We start from the raw sequence: 18,384 nt of genomic DNA, 5'->3' as shown, positions 1-18,384 counted from the left end.
AAGCAGTTTCAGTACACAGGTGTTTGAATTGCATTGGGGAGGAAAAGTAATATTTCAAAGGCAAAACTAAGATCCTTAATTTAGTTACAGTTAACTAGTAACCTACAGTACATTTTTCTCAAAATGCAGAAACAAGTAACGATTACTTTTTCTTATTGTTTTTGCAAATATAGAACTTATGTTCTCAAATTTATATCTGAGTCTTTGAAATTTGTAGAATGAGAGGCATTTGCATAATCCTCCTTTTTTACCTTCCATTTTCTGAAATTGAAAATTTTTTTAGGAATTGACAGAAATAAAAAAAAAAGAAAAATATGCCATTACAAAGGACTGAGTTCACAGCCAGGAGTAAGTGAAAGAGGAAACACACATGCTCATGTGTTTATTTTGTAGTTGTGTAACAGAAATTCAAGAACCTGCTGCCTCTCAGCTGAAATGTGCTGATGGATTGTAGGAAGTAAATTATTTCAGCACTTGTAACTGTGTAAGTTTGGTGGTATTGTGATATTCCATGAATCGCATGAATGGACGCAGAGGAAGTTTCAGAAGCTAACATAGATGGTCAGCAAGCTCAGAAGGATGAGCCACTGAGCAGATGCATGAGTCTAAATGGCAACGTTGATACAGTTGTTCAGTTCTGGTTTTAAGATTTTGCATATTTTAGCATTTTAAATAAGATTATTCACTCCGCTAGACAGCAGGGAAATGTTTGGTTTCAGATGCAAGACATGATATATTAATGAGCTGAAACTGAGAAATAACCCATATATAAATGCAAAATGAAAAGTAATTTAAATGTGAAAGTGGGATAATTCTCAGAAAAAGTATCTCTTCCAGGTATGAAAGAATTCTTATTCTGGCAATTTTGAAAATATTGCAGAGTATCATTCCCAAACTGTACAGTAACAGATTCATAGCCCAATACTGAAAAATCAGTAAGATGTACACTTAAATCTCACCGAAGCTGGTAGAAATCAAGCCTTATCTGAGAGTTTATCTGAAAAGAGTAATTTTTTTCTCCTAGAGAAAAATCTAATTCCCAGAAACTTACTTCCCCTTTTAACAGCATGTATTAGTGAAACACAATGATAAAAATGAAGAAGTAGTTGGAAGTTTGGGAATAAATCCTTCAATACAGGTTGATCTTAAACATTAGATTTTTTGTGCCATCTGCACTGGATTTGGACCCACCCAGCTTCTCAGAACAGTTATAAAACAAACCACTGTTGTTTCTTAATGTGCAGATATGAGACAATATTACTTGCTCTTTTTTACTTTGCTATTTATGTAACTGAAAAAAAATATTGCAATAATAACCCTAGAAAGGGCATATAAATAGGTTTTTATGAATAATTATTCATGATTTCCATCTGTTTAAAGTAATTAAAGCAGATGATATTTGACCCACTAACTTCAAGATTTTATTTTTGTTTTTCTCTAGCAAAGGACAGTAGCAATTCCCTTGAAGCCAATTTCTTATACAACTGTAAAGAACTGAAGACTTCAAAGTGCATTTCATACTACAATGTATATCCTGATTTTTTTTTGAAATCTAGTGGTAAATTGCAAACCAAAGTACCTGAGGTTTTACTAACCCACAGATAACGAAGCTGTTTAACAGAGAAATTAACTTATTCTGTTTTTCTCCTGATCATTACCTGCAAGAATGCAGTTATTTGGTTTGGAACTGTGCATATTGTATTACACTCATATTTATTAAATTTGTATTCAAACAAGAAAATAAGCTAATGAAAAGTCTGTATGGAGGACACTCCAAAATAGCAGTTAATGCAGTTTCTGGCAACAGTAAGTTATAATGATAATCAGGCCAAAAAGGTCTCTGTGCTTCTGTAACATCAGAGAAATATAGAAATCAAGTTTTAAGATCACAGTCACAACAAACATCTGCACTGTAACAACACTGTTTGCTTAAATCAGATTTAAATGATTTCTCAAAGGGTTATAAACACAAACTCTGCTTCCATTCAATCCAGACATGCATCAATCCTATGAATACCTAATTTACATGTAACATTATGCAAAATGCTCTTGGTATTGTGCTTTTTTTAAACAGATGGGACTGAGCTTAGATGTAGTTTAAGCAGACATGAGAGAGTATGTGAGCATTATTATAATGTTTTTGTCTTGAACTAAAATAATGCCAAACAGTACCAGCAGCCATAGAATTGTTATGAGCTTGCATTAAGTATGTTGAATTGTTCTGTGTAAACCCCACAAAAATAAAGTTTTCTCATGAGCCTGTAGGGAGTTTAAAAAATACATGGTTGAACAATCATGAGCAAAAATGTCGACACGGCTGTTCTTTCTTTATGGAGAAGAAGAATATTCTGGCTTGATAGAGGGTATTCTGTGGGAAGTAAATAGGATTGGAAGAAATTATATGGGAGAGGGTTTCTTCTAGTTTAACACAGCTGTGTCAACAGGCACAGGGAAAAGATGGAGGTACTGAACATTAGAGCATCCTTTGAGGCAGGACTTTTCTGTGGAGTCCCTTTGCTTCCTATCTCTTTCTTACTTTGGTCAATGTTGCTATTTACCATGGGGCGGAGACAGAGAAGAAAACATCAGGTTTTGATGGGATGATGCACTGAAGCTCCACAAATTACCCTTAAACTAGTCCAATAATTAGGAGTGTTCAAAAATATTGTGAACATTAATGTGATTAATATTGAACTTCAAGTCTTCTTTTTTTCTCCTTTCCTTTCCTTTCCTTTCCTTTCCTTTCCTTTCCTTTCCTTTCCTTTCCTTTCCTTTCCTTTCCTTTCCTTTCCTTTCCTTTCCTTTCCTTTCCTTTCCTTTCCTTTCCTTTCCTTTCCTTTCCCTTTTCCTTTCCTTTCCTTTCCTTTCCTTTCCTTTCCTTTCCTTTCCTTTCCTTTCCTTTCCTTTTTTCTTCTCTTTTTTCTTTTCTTCTCTTTTCTTGTCTTCTCTTTTCTTCTCTCTTCTCTCTTTTATTTTCTTTTCTCCTTTCTTTTCACATTGAAACAAAGGACTGAACTCATATGTGAAGGACTGAACTAGTATGTACTTAGCAAAATGTTCTACTCAACTATATCTGAAATGTTTCCTTTTCATCCATCTATTGCAAAACTGAGACTTGGCTTCATGACTGGCTTAACTGACCAATTTTTTCCCTGTGATTTCTTTCATATCTGAGACAAATTCAAAGTTTTGCACAGCTTTACACTTTTCCACATTGTCTTGTGTACTACAGTTGTGTGTATTTATCCCTCATCTTGAACAAGAAATCTTTATTTAAACCTTCAAAATCTTGTAACTTTTCCAAAACTTTCCATGTAGATTTCTCCAGGCTCACACTGATCTTCTTGTGTAAAATATATTTCATTGTTTATCTAAGATGATTCCATCAACTCTGAATTAAATTGCAGCTATCTTGATAAGGAGGTAGTTTCCTTTTGGTTTTGTACAGTGCTAAGGAACTCTTCCTACATGGCAAGCACTGCCAATGCTGCTGTGTAATTTATCACTGAGCAGTGAGGAGTCAATGCACCTTCTAAAACAGTCACTTTCCCCTAGCATTTAGAAGCAGTTGCCTTTTAGATTAAGCAGAACTATTATTTAATAAATCTCAGAAATGCCCCTCAGAAGATTAGGAAAGGAAGTGTAGAAGGTTATTTAACATACTCTGCTTAGAGAATTTAGATAGCAGACTGTAATTATCCAAATTGGAATTTAGCCAGCAGATGAAGGCTAATAACAATATTCTGTGAAAAATGCCATGCAATCTTTCAGGACCAGACATGCCAGCAACATCTCATCTGAAACATGGGAACTGCAACAGCTCAGTGTCCCTAACACTTTGCTTGGAATAGTACTTCAGTTCAAATTCTAGAAAGAAAAGTACTTCCAACAGAATCAGCACCATTTCCTGCAACTTTAGAAATATATTTTTTAAGTCTGCTCTTAAAATACTAAACAATCTCATTCTACCTCAGAAGTACCATGAAAAGCATTCTGATTCAGCCCACAAAATATTTATGGCTTTTCTGTCTAATGGAGAAGGCAACGTATGCAGGCAGCCCTCTTCTCCATTGGTTTTGGGGCTTGACCTGGTGAGGTTGGGTGCTTATGTCCGATGTTGCAGAGCTGAGATGGATTCTTACCCTTCTTTCAATGGCTGAACCATAAGATAGGAAGTCCAAGACTGGAGTTCAGAAATGTAGGTTATGTCCTATATCCCACATACTTCATGTATGAGAGAATTTAACTCCACTAGCATTAACAGCAGCTAATGTGCTAAGGGCTGGGATTTCTGTGGACTGCCAATAGGGAGCTTTCAAGAAAGAAGCACACTGGAAACTGTCTGTAGGCTTGCACTCTTATTGCATTTAGGCACCTCTGTGAAACTGTGATTACAAGCCTGACTCTTTGTATTGGGCCTTCATGCCTGGGCCTTCAACAGCTCTCCCAAACAATTAGTTAGAATCATAGAATCATAGAATCATTTAGGTTGGAAAAGACCTTCAAGATCATCGAATCCAACCATCAACCATGCCCACTAAACCATGTCCTGAAGTATCCCATCTACCCCCTTTTTGAATACCTCCAGGGATAGTGACTCAACCACTTCCCTAGGCAGCCTATTCCAATGGTTGACAACCCTCTCAGTAAAAAAATTTTTCCTAATACCTAACCTAAATCTCCCTTGCCTCAACTTGAGGCCATTTCCTCTCATCCTATCTCCAGCCACCTGACAGAAAAGACCAACACCCACCTTACTACAACCCCCCTTCAGGTAGTTGTAGAGAGCGATAAGGTCTCCCCTCAGCCTCCTCTTCTCCAGACTAAACAGCCCCAGCTCCCTCAGCCGCTCCTCATAAGACTTGTGCTCCAGGCCCCTCACCAACTTGGTTGCCCTTCTCTGAACACGCTCCAGCACCTCCATGTCTTTCCTGTAGTGAGGGGCCCAAAACTGAACACAGTACTCGAGGTGCGGCCTCACCAGTGCCGAGTACAGGGGAACAATCACCTCCCTGCTCCTGCTGGCCACAATATTTCTAATACTATTTCTGATTTGTTGTTGCTTTGGATTTTTTTGCCATGTCAAGTCAGTGACAAATTTCTTCTATGATAATTCCTCATTGCTATATTAAAAATTATTGATTGGATCTGTTTACTCATACCTTACAAGAAAAGTGACTCAAAAAGTTTGAAAAATTAATGTTAAGTTAAACTTTTAAGCATCACTGGCTGCTTTTACAGTTCCACAGAAAATGCTACATCTTTTTTCAGATAATTTCTTTGTCACTACTACCTCCATTAAGTGAATGGCTGGAAGAAAGTATAGCATTGCTACAGTTCAGCATTTCCAACAAAAAGTTCCTTTTTTCCTCCTTTCAAGAATTTATATATTTAACTCCATTGTGAAAGATTAGACAGATAAAGAAGCTTTCAGCAGAATCACAATACAGGTAATTACGGGTCTGTCAGCATTTCCATTATGAACTCCATTTAGCATTAAGGGCTTAGCATTTTTCCATCATTTCAGAAAATGTCAAACTGAAAACTGGCATGCAGATTAGCAGCCTGGATGCAAATTTGTTTACACAAAATATTTAAATCTGCTCAGCTGTTTTTGATTTAGATATCAGCCAGAAACTTTAAACTCTCAGGGTTTCTCATGTGTTTTTGCCAATTTCTAGACCAAATCACAGTTAAAAAATGTGATTGGTTAATAATCTGTTGACTCATTTTCTTCTAAAGTTTTGAAATTATTTACTTTAGGCTTTAAAATGGATTTTAGAATTTCCACTCATCTTGCAATTCTAGCCTTTCTCCTGCCATCTTTATAAATGAATGATGAGTTACAATAGGATTCAAAAACTATAATAAAACCTGATAGTAATCTTAAAGTCTGAGACATTTTTTTTAGGACTCACTTAACTACCATCATAAGGCAGTGAACAGAAATGGACCAAAGCCTGTAAGCTTTTTGAGAGTGTCAATTACTTAGCCCACTAGCTCTAATACCATTTTAGGCTACTGGCCAAAAAGAATCTGATGGAGTTCAACTGTTAAAGTTTTTCAGTTTCATCAGTTTAGTTCCATGCATGGTATGAGCAGTTTTGTAGAACTGTCACATCCTAAATAAACTCTTCTGCATCAAAAGGAAATATTTTGCTTGTTATAACAATCTGCTCTGTTCTGCTAAAAGTCAGCGACAAATCTTCTTTTCATTTCAGTGGGGACAAGCTCTAAAATAATCTACTGGTAAATATTTCAATAAGGTTATAATTGAATCACTCTTGTTCAAAAATACACTTCTCACTTGAGAAGTAAGAAGCTTTGAATGGGAAGACTTACAGCCACCAAGCAACATGCAATAGAAACACTGTTATAAACATTAATTGAGCCATCAATAGAAATGAGACAGAAAAATAGTATTAATTCAGAAAGAAAAAAAAAAAGGCACTGAGATTGTAAAATACAGATATTCAAGAAGATAACTGGCATATTGAAAATCCTGATAAGAGATGGCCAAACAGGAAAAGTCAATGATACTTCTCAAAAAATGCACAGTCATCCAAGTGTGCCAAAGAATAGGAATCTAGCCCCAAACAGTCTGTGAATTAAAAGCATGAAAAAGTATGTTACAAAAGAGATGGTGCAAATAAACTTTGTGCAAATGAAGCATGGAGGAAGCAGATGAGGAGAAAAAAAATTAGCAACTAAATATATCCAAATCAGTTTGGCCAGAGGATGTTCACCTACAGGACACTGTGTACTGGCTTAATAGTGCAAACCCCCACACACCTTTTAAGAATGAAGAAAATGTTCTTCAGAAAATATCTCAGATAGATAGCCTTAAAGTACAGCTACATCTTCAGGAGTATCTGCAAATTCTTTAATGATGATTCAATGTTCATTGTATTGTGTACTTAATTTGTAATAAAGGAGCCATTTTCCTTAGAGTTACCTCAGACTTACGCTAAATCCTAGCAGGCAATTAATGACTTCTTAATAATTATAGAGGTTCTGCTGAGCAGATTCTCTCCTTCGCTGATATCTGTGGCATGTTCTGACTCTTTAGATTAGACATTTGTGTTAACTCAGCTGTCAATGGATTTCGAAGAGGTGACCAGTACAAGAGGCCCCAAAGGGAGCAATTTGGAACAGCAGCTTTCACAAGTCAGATACATAGCAAACTCTCTTGATTTCATTGAAATGCTCAGTCATTCTTGGAACAAGCAAGTAACAGAATCCCTACAAATCTAGCCTTGTTTTACCCTATGTGATTTTTTTTTTCCTTTTGTATTTCTTTTTTTTTTTATTATCTATGAAATTCTGTAGAATTTAGAGTCCCGACTAGTCTGTTCTGGTCGTCCCAGAATAATGATATCAGTAAAGGATACAGTACTACTATTAGATCTGTAAAATTTCCCTTACCATGTCACATGGACAGTTTCATTGCATACATTAGAGCTTGAAAAACAGAGAAGATACATCTTGGATTTCCGAAACATGCCAAGTATCCAAATTTTAACCATCTGATTCTATAGTGTTTATTTCTATGCAAGTAAGGATTTTATCTTTAAGTTACTATTAGATATTGACTTTTTTTGATCATGTGTTTTGAAGTTTCTTTGTTTGGAGTGAACAGGTTTTATTTTGGTTACCAGAAAATAATCTTGTAGACAGGCACAATAGACTGAAGAATGAAAACAAATATATCTGAAATTCCACTCTTCCAATCTCACCTCACCTTCTTGAAGATGATTTAAAATCCAAAAAACATCCTGAAAAAGTTGGTAAGTCTAACCGATGATTGTAAGTCTAGGAGGATATTTAATTTCCTAACAGATTACCCTTACGTGGTTATTACTTTGGGCCACAAAAAGACTTTACAAATGACATAGAAACTGAAGAGAACTTTCTATATTTTACTGCAGGCTTTATGTTTTTGGGAGTTCTCCAGTGGTACTTGTGGAGTGGGAAGAGTTTGGGAAGGGAGCCCAGAAGTGCAGGGGAGGCTGGATAAATTGGGAAAAATTACAGGAGCTAGCTGATGAGCTAGAATTTGAGTGTAGTAAAAATATATAGATAGAGCTTAGGAGAGTGGGGGGTTTTATGGGTAGCTTAATTTAAAACTAGCTGAAATTAGTGTAGAAACTCATACAAATTTCAGTGAGCTGCAATTGTAGTACTAGAAAGATTTAGGAATTTTGGAAGCATATCCTTAGGAAAGTTATGGAGGGAGGCATGCAGGGGTCCCCAAGGCTGTTGAACTCGTTCTATATTAAACATTGATTCTGTTGCTCATTGCTATTTCAGATAAATAGCTCTGAGAAGCATAAGTTTGTCAAGATGTTTACAAAAATCACTGTTTTATAAGGTTGATCGGTGCGACTTTCCACTGCTGACAATGAAAATGCCAATAAAATGTATCTCACCTATTTGTCAGGGGAAACTTGTTATCCTTGCATGAGAAGACATGGGAGGTTCTGTTGGCACTGTATCCTCTATGAAAAACACAGAAATGCTATTGCTAGTCTATTTTTTTTTTCCACGGAAGGGAGCTGAAAATTATACTTTCTCAAGAGTGCTGAAGTACTTGGGTAGAAAATTGGGCCACTGAAGAAGTGTAATAACATTCACATTCTTACAAGATGTCTATAATTGCTATAAGGAGAATATGGTTAAATTTACAATATATGAAAGTTCATTAAATAGAATCTATAAAAACCTCTAAAAAAATATTCTCCCAAATGTCAGAGGTATTTTATTTTCCCAGGAGGGAGTTGCCAAGATTGAAATAAAGGGTAAAGAGGTGATATTATCAAAGTCTCTGAAGCTAGTAACTATGTGAATTGTGTGAAGGAAATTATTGGCCTCCTTCAAAAGAGCTTGCAGAAAGGATCTGCTATTGAAAAGAAGAGTTCTGAATGGAATTGGTAGATATGCTGAATAGTAATGTGGAAAGGAGTAGGTAATGATGTTCCTATTTGTTTTTAAGTTGAAGATCACACCAAGAAACTGAAGACTGAGCAGTTAGCTCCCCTCTTTCTGTTGTAAGAGGACATTTTTCAAGCCCATGAAATGTAAAATGTTGACTTTTTTTCTCAGGTTCCAGGACCCTTTATTGAAGGGTCTAACTGAAGACGAAATCTTCTAGTAGTTTCATATGAAAGGATTTCATATTCGGTAAATAATGTGAATGCTGTAAAAATCTTAGCCATTTTAGTAATAGTTCTAAGAGGGAAGGATCATTGTCATGAGTGTTGCTAAGACATTGACTTGTTAAAGTACAATTTGTATCGTTGCTTCAATACATCAAACTGATGAAAATTTTCTAATCAGGTAAGCACTTTTGTGAGCACTATATTGATGTAAAGATTTTCGGAGAAAATGTCTTGCCCTTTCAGTTATACATTATGAATTATGAAATATATGTATTTCTTCTCTTGTGATCATTAGAACTGCCATGTCATGCAACAAGCATTGCTAAAGTCAGTAGCAGTAGTCATATGATTAAGTATAAATGTCAATTAGCATAGATATATTCAAGGGAAAACACACAAGATGAGCATAGTCATGAATTAAGCATAGGTTCTTCTTGATAGAGCACACAGCTGCAGATGCCTGCTACCAGAAGTGCTGGCGTGCACACACACACACACTCGCATGTGCCTGTGTGCGGGTCTGTGTTACTACATATACCCGGAGATGCATGAAAAAAGTGGCTTTTACCACAGAGCTGATTCATTGACTTGACCATGTGAGGTAGCCAAAGACCTATTCTTTTCTTCCCTTCACCTTTGGTTAACCAGGTAGGCTTTCCAAAAGTCAGGATTTGGACCCTTGTTTTCAAGTATGTTTTAGCTCTTGTGATTTTGGCTGAGTATATTACATGTTTTTAGACTCTGAGATGGTAGCAAACACAAAGAATGTGGTAGCAGAAGATAAATACAATAAAATTAATGTGGAGAGTCCCTTATTTTTGTGCTTTGTTTTTTCTAGATAATTCAGCATTTTCAAATGTTACTATGTATCTGGAATATATGATAATCCAATAAAAGTAAAACCAAATTGCATTAATAATTATCTCTGAAAGCATTCTAAACTGAAATCTATTTTCTCAGTTCCTCCCAGTTCCTCTGCAGCTATTAGCAGCCTTCCGCAAATTCTAAAATGTTTTACTGGAGAACAAAAATTTAATAAGGAATGTTGAAACCAGGTTGTATATTGGCTGTAATTCAGCATATGTCCTGACAAAAAGCATGAGTACTCTGTGGTTTTAAGGACTACAGCTGACGTTGTGTTAGCATACTACTGTTACATCGAATCTAGTGGACTGATCCCCAGAAGTGCTAACATGATCAATAAAATGTAGAAAGACAGAGCATTTTCTGACTGTATCCAAATACATAATTTATTTTACTTAAATAGAATCATAAGCAATTTACTTCATAATCTTTATGTTTATAATGCAATGTGAGTTTTCCAAAGAGCACGTCTATTGAAAATTTCTAGTGTATTGTAAAATACATGGCTTCTGTTACAACTTATATTTCCAAGTCAAATGAAAGGTATGTACAGAAAACTGTAATTCAAAACTCAGTATGAAAAGAAGCAGAGGCAAATGTAATCTCAAAGGTCCTATTCTGGACTCTCCTGTTGTTTTCAATGGGCTCAACAACAGGCGTAGAAGCTCATTTTATATCCTGTTTTATAACTTCCATTCACCTTTGGATCAAAGCTGATCTACAGAAGCAACACCACAACTTTTAGTATAGACTTTTAAAAGATTAGTTTTAATTAGACTAAGCTTCGATTCCCAAAGCAAATTGCACAGCAATCAAGAAAGCTAAGTATAGTAGAATGTGAAGTTTTCCTTCTGGGTGAGATTAAATAGTGGAGGAAAGGTTTTGTAATTCAAGTAGTTCCGTCTCAACACTATGTTGAAACAAGAATAATATCTGTACTATGCATTTATGTAGGTTATTTTAGCTAAGGACTCCAAACTACACTTGCAGATACCCACTTTCTGAGTCTGAAAACAGTTCTATAAGAAGATAATGATCGCAGAGGGATCATTTTAACTGCCACTGAAATACAGCCACCTCTGAGATGTGATATGTCAGCCTCTTTAAATGATAATACAAGTATTAAAATAAAACACAAAATAGCACAAATAATTTTTTTTGTATTTGAAAGGTGATTAGAGGTTTTCATTCTAATAAAACCAGTTTTATAGAAACTATATTTAGTAAAAATTTCCTAAATCAGTGGGAATAAGTAACTGTTTCAGTTAACTGTTAATATGCTAGTATCAGGTTTTATTAGTGTTTTTAGTAACTGGTGTTTTTTTCTTTTCATCAAGCTTTCCTCCTAACATTTGCTAGCTATCACGACTTGTACTCTTTTTTTTTAGTGAAATCAGTTATGTATTATAGTAGAACTTTCTTCTGAGATTGGGAATACACAATAAATTAAGAGGTAATGGATACTTAGGAAGCATATACCTTTCAAGTTGTTACCTGCACCTTTGTAAGCTAACAATGCAGTCTGTTGAATTTCTTCATAAAATAACCAAATATATGAATATAATCTCTATATATGCATATTATATATGTATGTGTACACATATGTGTATACACAATTCCATGAGAATGAAACCAAGCAAGTTATAATGCATAAAGATAAAAAGCTAATAAGATATGTAAATATGGAAAACAGACAAAATAGAATTCAAGGTCAGAAGTAGTGATTCATCATCTGTATAATTCAAGTAATTACTCAGTCATTTCTGCCTCAAAGCCTGCAGATTCCTTTAGTCCTACTGCAAAGATAATCTGTGTTATTTACAGGCCTTGGGAGGTGAAAATTCATCACCCTGTGAATGCTTCTGTGGTTAAGTTAGTTACTGTTATTGACCTTATTTCTATGATACAGTATGAAAATGATACATGATGCTATGATGCTTTTTGTAGAATCCAAGGGAAAATGGGCCATCTCTCTACGTCTGTGCTGGTTGCATCCCATCTTGCTCTTTGACAATACAATTCTGTTAGAGGACCAGTCCTGGTGGAATCCCTTGTATGTCGTTCCCCAATATGTTGAGGCTTGCTCTCTCTGACTAACACTGTTCCTAAATCTACAGACTTATCCATCTAACATTTCAGACACCGGGAACGAGATAATGAATTTCCACCATTTCCTTCTTTGACATTTACAACGGTATTCAGCACTTATAATGCCGGAATTATGGAGCCATAGTAAATCTTACATGATCTGTAAGAACAAGGCAGTGAGACCATGAATGCAAATCTGCCCAGGAAAAGTAAACAACTGAATGTAAACATCTACAAAAACCTGGTATGTCTGTCTGTGTGTGCATGTTTATTTTAAAAAATCTTCCTCATAGTCCAATATCCTTGTCCTTTCAGTTTCCCAGAAGAAAAGCTGGACATTGGGAAGCAGACATTAAATGTTTCCTAATACTATTAGGCTTTTTTTTAAGAGGCAGGTGACATCCTGTACATTACACACCATTCACCCTTCTATTTAGGTCCAAGATAATAGCCAAATATTGTCCCTTGAATTTTTGATAAATATAAAGATTTTCTCTTTTGGTAGAGAAATTGTACAGTTTCATTGAGAAGGAAACATTCTGCGAAGTTGTTTGAAAGGCACGTGTTTAAAGCACATAAAAGTTCTGGAATTTTGTAATAAACTTTAGCATGAAAATTCTTTAATCAAAATGGTGAGGTAAGTTTTATAGCCTTGTAATAACTACTTTTATCATACACCTCTTTGATTTGTTACTTGAATATTGCTGCTTCAAATATCTCGTGTAGTAAGAGCTTCCTTAAAATGATAGGGGTCTAAGAAAAAAACACCAACTTAGACCAAACTGTCTGTTCTCTGACTGTTCTTTCCTGGGAGATTGCTTTGGAGTAACTGGTAAACTAATTTCCCACAAGGGCTTTGTTCTGTTGTTTCAGTCTTAACCCTTATGTCCAGAAATACAAGCCGAATGATATTCATCAGCAAGAAGTTAAGTCTGAGATGTCACAAGCCTGTTGACTTAGAATGAAGTTTTCTATTAGTGGAGAAGGAGAAAAACAATTTTTGCAGCAGATTGTAAAGGCTTTCCTATTCCTACCAGTTCCAATTTATCAGATTCTGTAGAATTAACATTTTACATATAATTCTAAGTTATTTTATAGATGTTTTCCTTTGACTTTTACTGTCTCTCTCTGTCCCAGCATTATAATGATGGACTCACTTGGCCTTGCTTCAGAGGTGTTATCTAGTTCCCCAGGCTCTCACTGGACCCAGCTGAAATCAGAAATGCTCAATACCTCTGAAAATCAGATAGTATCCAAGACACTTGTTTTTTAAAAAGGAGGGATACAAGGCTATGTTATTCTTCATAACCTTTTCTCTGAAAGGGTGTTACAATCATGCAAATTGAACCATCCCCACAGGATATTTAAAAAATCTTTTAAAATTTCTCTAAAAAGTATCTCTGCTTTTCTTTCTCTTTACTAGATCCATGTGCATTCAGTGGTTACAAATCTCAAATTTTGGGGGTTGACCTGTGTAGCACATCAACAACAGTGGGTATAATAAAGTCAATTTTTTTTTACAAGCTTTCACACTATTCAGTGCTTCCAGCCAGATGCAGAGTGTGAAGGATGGAGGATGTATATGAATGCAATGGTATAAAGGGAAGGCAAGGCAAGGCAAGACAAGGGCAGCAGAAGGAGAGAGAATAGACGAGTGATGGAGCACAGGCCAGTCCATGCCTCTTAAAACATGATGTTTGGAAAGCAGCCTCTAGCTCGGGAGACCCAAAACTACTGGCTGCTGAAATCCGGGATAATGTGCTAGTGTATCTGTATTTGCTGTTTCTCCTATCTTTCCCTAGACTACTGCTAACAGTCACTGTTGGAGATAAAGAGCACTAAGCTAGATGGGCAATTGATCCTACTTGATTTGTTCCTCAAAAACAACAAAAAAATCCCACAAAAAAAAAACCCCCAAGGAAAAAAACAGGTAGACTACCAGTTTCTGCTACGTTTATTGCACAGGAGTTTTGGAATAGGAGGGATTTGAAAGCACATCCACGGAATTCTTTATGTCTCGTGGGCTGGTGCTTACAAGTCGGGATGTCGATAGGGGAGTTGAAGATACAACCTGTCCCTCTTCAGCCTGTGTGGTTGCCTGGAGCCCCCAGCCCGCTCCCGCGAGGAACGGGCTCATTGCGCTCAGGGAGTGAGGGACTAGTTCTGTATCTTAAAAAAACCCCCAACCAACCACCCTAGTGCTGCCTCAGACTTGCAAACAAAAGACTTGCAGGAGTCACCGAGCTAAAGCAAGCAAAGCCAAACGACGGAAGAGTGTATTAAGAAGGACTCCCAGGAGGTGCGGGGGCCTCGGGCGGCTGCTGAGGCCGGTGCCGGAGCCGGAGTCGGTGCCGGTGCCGGAGCCGGAGTCGGTGCCGGTGCCGCTGCCGGCGCCGGCGCCGGCGCCGGTGCCGGGCGCGGGTGGAGCCTGCTGGCGGGCTGCCGCTGCTCCGTGCCGGCTCCGCCTTGCGACTGCTGCCTCTCGCAATGAAAAAGCGGAGACTGCGGGCGACGTTCCTCTGTGCCCTTTGCGGGTCCCTAAGGCCACCGGGCAGGGGAAGGAGAAGCGGTCCCTGCTGCTGTTGCTGCGAGGGGATGCGTGTTTCTTCGTTCTACGCTGCAGAAGAGGAGGAGGAGGAGCCGTGCGCTAAGCGGGGGGCATAGCGGAGCCTTGGTTTAGCCCTGAACTGAAGGAGAAGGGCGGGGGTGGGAGAGGGTAACTTTGCCTGCAGCCCCGCAGAACTGTGTAGCTTGGGAAAAATCGCTTAGGTGCTGTGCACAGGAGCCCCGTATGGTCTGCGGGAGCTGATGGGAAAGAGGCACCGTAGAGGAGCTGAGCGTGTGCGGAGGAGTTGAAAAGGAAGGGCGACGTCGTCCCTTCGCTAGTCAGTGTCTCCCTGCACCCCTGCGTGCGTACACACACACAAACACACGCACAAGCACACGCACACAAAGATGCAGCAGCAGCAGCGACCATCTGGAACTGAGGAAACCCGAACCCACTGCTACTCGCCCAGCCGTTTCTGCTTCGGGGACAGAGCGAGCACCTCGCTGCGACCACCCGTGCCCCACCGAGGAAAGCCAGACGCCAGTAACCCCACAAGTCAAGTGACTGAGAAGGAAGCTGTGGGGAGGGGCTGGCGGAGCCCGAAGGGAGCGGGGCTGAGGTGGGAATGGGGGAGAAGGGAGACTGCAGAGGTGGCTGAAAGAAGCAGGGCACGCTTTGTCCCTGCTCAGTATTTCCACATGCCAGGTACCCATCAGTGGAAATGGAAATCCTTTCCATTTTCTCATCTCTTCTGTCAACGAGCCGTTTAAAATCTCACTGCTTCGTCTCCCTTTTATTTTGAAAGCTGCCCTTGTTCCGCTTGTCACAACTGCAACAGGGGAACAGAGGAACAACAGCAGAGGCAAAGCTTCGTTTTAGCCAGGCAGACAAAAGAGCAGACCTTGGTGCTCTCTGCTCTCTGTCTTGGAGCAACAGCTAAACAGAAGAGATGGAGGAGTCTTGTGGTCTCTGGTCATTTCACCTGATTTCCTCTCTGGCTTGCTTCCACAAACAGATCTCAAGCGTTTTCTAATTTGTTTATTTTTCTGGTGAAGGGACGTGCCAAACCGAAGGGGTGCAGGTATCAGTGATTTCTCTCTTAAATCCCAGGAGGAAAAGCTCACTGATGCTGCTTCATTTTTAGGGTTTGGTGGGTTTTTTTGGTTTGGTTTTTTTTTTGTTTTATTTGGTTTTTTTAATCCCCTCTCCTCCTTTTTCTGTAAGGGAGTTGGCTGGTGGAGGTTTCCACTCCCTGCTCCTCCAAGCTTGGTTTGTATTTCCCGTGCCTAAATGGTTCTTCTCATTTCTCCCAGGGGTGTGTGGGGGTGTGGGGGTGAGGGAGAAGGGGAAGGAGCTTTCCTAGGTGTCTTGCACATCTAAAGGGAAGAGCACAGGATCCATCATCCCCTGCAGCTGGCCGGGAATCACCCTACTTGGTATTTTCTAAATGTTCGGGGTTTTTTGTTTGGTTGTTTGTTTGTTTTAATGCCTTGTGTGCCTTCTCTCGCTTTTCAATGGTGCCATTTCTTTGATATTTTCCTCCATGTCTATCCAAGAAAGATTTTGTTGGAGATTGATCCGCAGCATAATAAGATATTGCGTAAGCAGTTAGATCTTCATTGAAGAAACAATTCCTCTGTACTCCAGCTCTTCCTATCACACCTTCCCTAGCAGTTCTGATAATTTCCTTCCTCCCATTTTCTCCTTTCTTCTCCCTTTTCTAACCCCTCCCAAGTATTGCCGCAAGGTTCCAGAGAGGCACGAATTTATAGATAAACGTGGAGAATTTTTTTGTCTATATGGATATATATGAGGAGTGCATAATTAATCAGATATGAACATGGCTCCATAAGCACCCTGGGATAGTTTGACACCTGTAACATTGGGATAGCTGTGGATCGAGACTGGAGAAATGGTGACAGGATGATGACAAAGGCAGGAAGGGCCTGAGAGGCAGATATCAAGCAAAGCTGTGGAAGTGGTCTGGATGACAGGAACCTCAGCAACAGTTTGGGTGTTAGAATGTGGTGCTGGACTATTCAGTAGAGGTGATCAAGCAAGGAAGTGTATGGGCTAGAGCTTGCAGAGGTGGGGTGTGGTGAAAAGGCCTTGCCAGGCAATGGTAGAACAGATGCAGGATCTGGGGAGTCACCTTGCTCCCAACATCTGGAATGTTTTAAATGGGTAGGTATTCATTCATTGTTTGCCTCTGCCAAGATTTCTGGGGGCTGAAGCATGTGCTGACACAATGGGAATGTAAATCAAGGTAAAATGTATTCATTCACGGAGTGGGGAGAGAACTAAATATAAACGCCCAGAATAGATGCAGTGCTGCATTCAGTCTAAGCCAGCTCTATGGAGTTTGGCTGCCTAAGGGAGCCCGCACCCAGGGTGTAAAATCCGACCTGCCGGATTTGCAGTTGCTGGGAGGACCCCCCGGTCGGAGGGAAGTCTATGGAAACTGCTAGGGTCAGCACCTGGGAAGCTCAGGCCCTGACAATAGAGACGAACCAGCTTCGCAGCGTGTCCCTGGGACTGTACGTGGGCAGGAAGAGAAAGGGCCAGTTTCGCAAAGCCTGTTTTCTCTCTTTTTCTTGGGCCGTTTTAGGTGCTTCACCCCAGCTTTGCCCTCAGTACCCAGCGTTTTTTCCTCCCCCCACCCCCAAGGGCAAGCGAGGCGGCTTCTCAACAGGTGCTGTGGAAACTTCCACCGCTCCCGCGGCCACCGCGACGAGGGGAGAACCGCCCCGAGTCCTGAATTTTGTAGGATGCTGCCGCCCCGCGACTCCTGCTCACAAAGCAGCTGCTTCGGCAGCAGCTCCGGAGCCACCCGGTAGCCCCGGCGCCTCCGTTCCGCGCACGCTGCGCGCCGCGGAGCGGCACGGCGTGCCTCGCAGGCAGCGAGCCCGTGACTTGCCAACGATCGCAGCCGGCACAGGGAATGCGCTAATGACCGCGGGCTGAACCAGGGGAAGGAAATGCTCCCCGAAGCCCCGGGTCGGTCTCGGTCGCAGACCTTCTCCAGAGCGGGGCAAAGCGGAGGGAGCAGCTCGCTTCAATAGATGCAAGCGGAGGGAGGCTGCCTGTAATTAAAACGTGCGTTAACGTCGGCAAGCCCCTTCCCCTTACATCCCCCGCGCCAGGGGATAACGTGGGATGAGGTAAAAGCCCTCGACACCCTCTCCGTGAAACACGACTTATCTTTTCCACACGATGCAAATGGGGGGACAAGCAGCTGCAAAGCTCTACAATAAACTGTTTCATCCAAGGCAGAGCCAGTTTGGGAAGGCACGCCTTTGAATGCCCCCCCCCTCCACCCCCGCCCCCCCGCAACACACCTCCTTCCCACCCGTGCAGGCAAGCTCTGTAGGCGATAACCAAGTCTAAAAACTCGGAGAGGATCGATAATGTCTACTAAATATTCTGGGAATGTATGAGTGTGGCGGGGAGGAGGGATGATGATGAGGAGGGGGATAAAAGGGTGATTAATCAGGTATTAATCACTGGCCACAAACAAGGGGAGATTATTTCGGGTAGGCAGCCGACTGTGGGGAGTTGCAGAATAGATCCTTTTACTGAAGGCACGCGTGATGGGATCAGCACTTCACCGTTTAGCGATGCCTGTGTAATTTTGAAGGTGCACATTATTCAAGCCACATATTTCTTCTTTTCTCTGCATGTAGCATTTCCCTTAACTGTCTGCAAGCACAGACTTAGTGAAGATAT

The 18,384-nt window shown here is 39.9% G+C and overlaps 1 protein-coding gene across 4 annotated transcripts in view; it reads right to left on the bottom strand.

Annotated features, from left to right (window-relative positions):
* The window catches only part of CSMD3 (CUB and Sushi multiple domains 3), a 756,594-nt gene that overhangs the window by 737,026 nt on the left and 1,184 nt on the right, over positions 1 to 18,384 (bottom strand). The window lies entirely within an intron of this gene.

This window comes from Aquila chrysaetos, chromosome 4, assembly GCF_900496995.4.
Source record: "Aquila chrysaetos chrysaetos chromosome 4, bAquChr1.4, whole genome shotgun sequence".
Classification (NCBI taxonomy): domain Eukaryota; kingdom Metazoa; phylum Chordata; class Aves; order Accipitriformes; family Accipitridae; genus Aquila; species Aquila chrysaetos.
Note: the sequence above shows the minus strand (reverse complement) of the source record. Positions and strands in the feature narration are given on the sequence as shown.